Here is a 6689-nt window from a genome sequence, read left to right as displayed (position 1 = left end):
CTACCATTATAATTAAAAGAATTCCTAATGACAAGGGGATTTTCACATACAAGGTAGAGGAAGGCTGGACAGAAACTATTGCTGGACACAAACTACAGAAAAGAAGCCTGTAAGGAAAACAGCTATGAGCTTCCCAATGAAGTTACCAGGCTGCATTCATCAGAATGAAAATTAGGTGGAGCCAGTGTCTTCATATTCTTACAACCTCAGCAGCTGCAGCACATACTGTGCTGTTCTGACCCTGAAAGCTACTGCAAGGCAAGTTTTGCTCGGCCCACATGACTTATTTCAGTAAAATAATTTTGTTTGCAACTTTTAGCATCTTTTGTGGTCCTGGTAAGCTGGTATTTACTCACATTGTGCTTTTGCATCTCACTTTTTGCTGAAATCCGCACTGCTCAACCTAACCTGGGTCAGTCACTACCTGACAGCCATGGAGAGATGTCAGAAGGACCCCCATGAGCAAACTCACATCAGTCCTCTGATGTCAAAAGTGGCAGCTGATTGCTACAGAAAATAATCAAAGCAGACACATCCTTTGGCTCAGTGGTACTGCAAAATTACTAATCTCACACTTGGCATCCATGCAGATTTAAGGCAAACTTAACTGTGTTGTCTACATAAGCACAGCGAACTGGTTTTGGTTGGAGAAGCTTCAGATTGCTGTTAGCATTTTTCTAAAGTCAGTATTACTTAAAATGGGATCTGATGACCAAGAGGTCGAATAAAAAGTAACTACTGTATTTATTTATTTAAGATATTCCAAATTTGGATGTAAAAAAGATCATAAAATAGGGTTGGAAAAGACCTTAAGATCATCCAGTTCCAACCCCCTGCTATGGGCAGGGACACCTCGCACTAAACCATGCCACCCAAGGCTCCGTCCAACCTGGCCTTGAACACCTCCAGAGATGGAGCATTCACAACTTCCCTCGGCAGCCCATTCCTGTGCCTCGCCACCCTTACAGTAAGATGCTGGTAAGATGCTGTTTTTTAAGTAACGAGATGAGCTTCACACTGGAAATCAGACTCAAATCACTCATAAGTAACATGCTCTGCATTGGCAGGTGGACCTGGGTTGATCTGTTGTACAGTGACCGAGGCTGCCCTTGCTTGCTCTTGACACATAGAGTAAACCTGTTCCTAGGGCTGAAAACTCCAAACTCTTAAATACACTCAATTTATCTATGGGAATATTAGAGAAAAAAACAACGTTTATGTGGGACAGAATACCAGTCTTCATACGTGGCTTTCTATGGGCCCTTACATTCAAATAGTTCAGAGTACTTTTCTAGAATAGATCCTATGTATCTGCTCTCTGTGAAGATAAAAGTAAAAAATAATCCTCTGCATCAGCCTTGTGGCTGCTTTCACATCACACACCTTTACCATATGCAGTTGTTAAACCATCTCTGCAAGTCAACCTCAGTTACCTTTCCAGACCTATAGCAGCAGCCCAGTAACTACTACTACTATAGACATTCTGGCTTTTCCTAAAGTTCTCCAGCCACTGACAGTTTCTCTCCCAAGTCATTATACATCACGATGTTTTAAATTCAAACCTGCGATAACAAAGTGTACTTTGTTGTTCCATAAGGCTGCTGTGAGCTACAGCTAAGAAACTGTTGCTCCAATTCCTTAGCTTGGTCTGCTATATTTACTGCTAGTGGCACACAGAAATGAATCAGAAGCATAATCTTTGGCTGCCAAAAATCCAGGTGTAGCTGCACTTATATGAGCAAAGCCATAAATGTCAGTACCTTTGTCTTCCCCAAAAGAGGCAAAATAAGTTATGCTTCTGAAAGCCCAGTTGTGCTGGTATGGCTGTTTTTTATGTAACTGCCGTTCTGGGATTGCTTTGCCAGTCTAAACACATACATATTATACCAAGAGAGTACTCAGACTTGACTGGCACAATATATTGCTAAAGAAACCAGAAAAATTTGCAACTGCTATACTGCAAGGATACTGATCTAACACATTTATCTCACGCTACATCTGTAAATAAAGTAAACCAACTTAAGCAGATTTGGGCCACAAACAATGGGTGGCAAATATTTAATCTCCATGCTATATGCATTTTGGACAGTTTTGCTTCAGGCTAAACCCTGGAGTACCTCTTAGAGTACACTTAACACATTCCTGAAGTGCATGTATCAGTTCTGCTCCTCTGCAAACAGTCTAGTCCCTGTGATCTGAGGTTGCCCTGAAACATGAGCCAAAGCACAGTAAATAGGGACCATCAGAAAAATCATGTAAGGGCACTAGTGATCAAACTAAGGTATTAATGTAGACCCCTCTGTAAATGCCAGCCATTCAAGTGAAACATGACAGACATAAGGCAGATAAATGCTGCTCAGCAAGACCTTGCTTGACTCGCTGGTTACTTCCAGTAGCTATTCACAGCAGAGCTAGTACAGCAAGAGAAAATACACCTTTTCTTGGAAAGTTTTCACCTTTTCTTGGAAGAAACCTTCACCTTTTTCACTGTTCACCTTTTTCTTGGAAGAGCACATTCTTTTAATGAGAGGCAAAAGCCTCAATTATTGAATACTAATTATAATGCTGTACCACAAAAAGAAACACTGCTGGCTCCACATATTCTCCAGTTTATTATTTAATCTATTTTAATTAATGTCTGAAAAGCAATGTGCCTGCCTCCTCTGAGCAGAAGCAATCAATGTGTTTATACAATCTGGTAAGTCACTGACCAAGGCTGACTTTTTACCTATGGGGGCTGGCATGCCAGATGAAGCATCCACTGAAAACCCTGCCTCTGGCACCAGGGGCAAGCTTGTAAGGCCCCTCACTGCTCGAGTAGACACCAGTGTTCTCAGAGGCCACAAAAAGAACAAGCTTGTAAAATAAAGCTTCATAAAACCAGCTCAATTCCAGAACATTTTACTAAGCATATTTAAGCATACAATGATTAAGAATGTGCTGAAATCCCATTAATTTGAACAAATTAAATGACGACTAAATATCCAAGTGCTCATGTAAAGGCCATCTTATACATTTGTTTAAATTCTTTAAGTTCATATTACATAATCATAATTGCAGAGACCAAGCATGTAGTAGCATCATTACATTTCATACTCATTCTCATAAAGTTATTCTACATAAATTATTTTCATAACTCCTTCTATGCTATCCAGAAATAATCTAAAGGAAGTCAAGTCCTATACCTGTGTAACAGTCATAGCTTCAGTAGCAGCTTTATCATCTGTTGCTGTTACGGTTTGTGGTTTCGGGTTTGGTGTTTTGTTGTTATTTATGATCAGAAGATTACACCTTTGCATGCTGCTTTCTGCTCAGACCCCTCAGGAAAGGGATAAAGACTTCATGTGGGTTTTCTAACATTTTAAGAAAAAATCAAGGTTTTGCCTGTTGAGACAAATACTTAATAATGTACATACTACAGTTTTAATAAGGAATCATCTGAGCTGAGAAAGAGACAAGATAAATCACAGAATTAGATGGAAATAAAACACATGCTGAATGTTCTAGAAGGATATTCAGAATATGGGGGTTATTTTGGTTTACTCACCTGTTAGACCTAATACCTCCCCTGAAGTCATTATCAAGTATGTGACTCTGCAGTCCTACTTGCTGTTTATTTTACCTTTACCTTCCAACCACTTTTAAAAATACACACTGTCTAGACATACCTTACAGAACTCTCTATGTAGAGGGACCATTCTGGAATGGTTGAATGCAAGTTATATTAGAACAGACATTCCATTCTGGTGATGATTCCAAATTCCCCACCAAGTTAGTAAATACATATTTCATATATGTAGATATAAGTAGTTTAGGTAAAATGTATAAATCTATTATTATTTTACCTATATAAAACAGTAGCTTAATCAGGACACACAAAACTTCATGTTTAGAATAAAGGTCTCAAGAGTGCCTGTAACTATTCCTTTGGTAGCTTGGACATCTTAAAGCTCCACTGTCCATCTTTGTCTCCTTGCAAATACCCTTTTCCATGCAAGTTTCTGTTAGATAATCTTCAGAACATCTTTCAAAGTAACGGATTTTCTTCATTATATCTGTTCTCTGCTAAATTAAATATGGCCTCCTCCATGTCTCTGACTTCTGGTCTGATTTCAGTTTGTATGTTTTTCTCCATCTATCTTTCTAGTACAAAGATAAAAAATTCATGTGAATCAGCAATTACTTTTTCCTCATTCATGTTGTGTGACTTGGATTTTAATTCTTGCCTACTCCACTTTGTATAAAAGTTTACATTATTTCCCCCCCCCCATCTATGATCCAAAATGCAGATCCAGTAAATTTCAGTACTTTAACCCGATACTGCTTTTTTCAGTCAGTTCCTAAATTCTTGATACAGGCTGTTCCAGAGGTAGTTACTTTATGCATTTTATGTATTCAACATTTTCTTCACTCTGTTCACCTTAACTTATATTTCACAGCATAAGCAATACTGATGGGTTATGCAATTCTCAGTTTATTCTATTGCCTTCCCAGATGATCACAATACAGATTCTATTTTCACCAAGTCAAGACCATTTCCTAATCCTCAGATGCTATCAGCAAGACTTCTCTGCAGAAAATTAATCAGATGAAGAACATTAGCAATGTTCTATTACATGAATCTGAATGGTATAAAACTAATTCCTAGTAGCTAGCATTCCATATAAATAGAGATGTTTGCTCAGCCATAAACATGCATTAAGTTCAAGCTAAATTTGAAATGTAAGATGCTTTAATTATTTCCTAATTATTGCTTAGAATTTCATCACTTAATTTTGAAATTACTTACTTCCTCATGATATTATGGAAACTGTGCAGGTCTTAGCAGTATTTTGTCTTAATATTTATTTTGGTATATTCAATGTATAACAATAAATATCAGTTAAGCTTCGAACATACTGAGGACCTCCAAAGGCTTAACTCATTCTCTGGTCTGCTAAGAGTATATTTATTGAAGCTGCTGCTAACAGGGAGACAAGACAATTACATCTCCACTAGGGTCCAGGTGTGGCACAGAATCAAGACAGCCTCAACTTAGTGTAACATGGCTCTCAGGTCTGCCCAGGATCCAGGCTTCTTCCAGTGAACCTGGATTCTTGCCCTTCAGTAGCATTTTGAGAGGTTCAGGCTTTTCACTAAGGAAGCACTGGGTTTGCTTTTCCCTTACTATTATCTGTACTGTATCTCTGCTGCAATTATTTCAAGCCTAGATTTCATCCGAGTTGCCACCTTAACAATGACAATACCAGTTGCTTGTCTTCTCAAAGTGACTAAGTTTGAAAAGGTCACTCCTTGTAAAGCTAGAACTACCTCCAAGACAGCTCTACCATTTTATAGACAAGAATACACCAGTCCCTCTTCCTTTAAGGACTTGGCACATTCAGGTATTAAGATCTGAAGGATCCACTCCAGTCTGCAAACGAGAAGGCAGATTCCAAGAGGGATGCTCCAGATACTGGTTCCAGACACTAAGTATTTGAGAACCTTCAAGATTTCTACTCGATCTTGCTGTGCTTGGAATATCCAGCTGGGGCTAGTAACAGCTAACAGCTTTTGGGAGGGAAGTGATGGTGTGGAATAAGGAGTGGATAACGTCCTGGGTTCAACAGCAGCAGTCATTTCTTCTTCTTGGTAGCTGGTGCAGTGCAGTGTTTTGACTTTCGGCCTGGGAACAGAGCTGATAACAATGATGTTTTGGTTTGGCCAAGGACTTTGTGAGCCTCATGCTCTGCTAGGGAGGAGGGGAAGCCAGGAGGAAACGCAGACAGGACACCTGACCTAAACTGACCAAAGAGGTATTCCATACCACAGCACATCATGTCCAGGAGGTAACTGGGAGTTACCCAGAAGGGCTGGTAGTCTGCAGGGTTGGAGGAGATATCGGCTGGTGCTTGGTTGGGCTGGGGGGCAAGTTATCGGTTGGCTGGTGGTGAGATGTTGCATTCTCTTCCCTTGTTATTTCCTTTATCATTGTTATTATTGGTGGTAGCAGTAGTGATTTGTGTTATACCTTAGTTACTAAACTATTCTTATCTCAACCCATGGGAACTGCATTCGTTTCATTTCTCCTCTCTGTCCCTCCGGGAGTAGGGGGAGGGAAAGAAGGGGGGGAGTGAGTGAACAAGTTACCTGATGGTAACAGATGGGCACTTTGGTTGTCAGAAGCTGGAGAACTGATTATGGAATTGATTCCTATGACACTTCGTCTGGAAGCATTTCAGTCAATACAATCTCTTTACTAATCTGAAAAAAAAAGCAAAATGCCCCAAACCTGGACTACTAGCTTTAAAGAAACACTTTTCAATTTCTTACCTGGATAAGGTAAGTATGCAATAGCATGCAATTAAAAAAAAACAATAACTGGCATATCCCAAAACACAAATCCCCCACAACCCACCCCAGTACTAAATAAGTACCAGAAATGCACTTAAATCTCTTTCATTGCTAATACCTCATGAAAGATTTTACTTCATCTTATCACACAAAGTTACATAGACCTATGTGCAAAAATGCACAGTTGATTAATGGTGACGGACTGTTCACCAGATACACTTTGTTCTGATTCTAGTTATGAATACACCTATAAACAATAATTATGAAATAACTTAAAGGAAAAAATATAGCTGAGTATTTACAGATATTTTAAAATTTCTTCCACCACCATTTTGACAGAAAGACCGGAAACAAAA

Source organism: Pezoporus flaviventris, unplaced genomic scaffold, assembly GCF_033815535.1.
Source record: "Pezoporus flaviventris isolate CSIRO_AGI_PZ_B2104156 unplaced genomic scaffold, CSIRO_AGI_Pfla_v1 ptg000041l, whole genome shotgun sequence".
Classification (NCBI taxonomy): Eukaryota; Metazoa; Chordata; class Aves; order Psittaciformes; family Psittacidae; genus Pezoporus; species Pezoporus flaviventris.
This window is presented reverse-complemented; position numbering follows the sequence as displayed.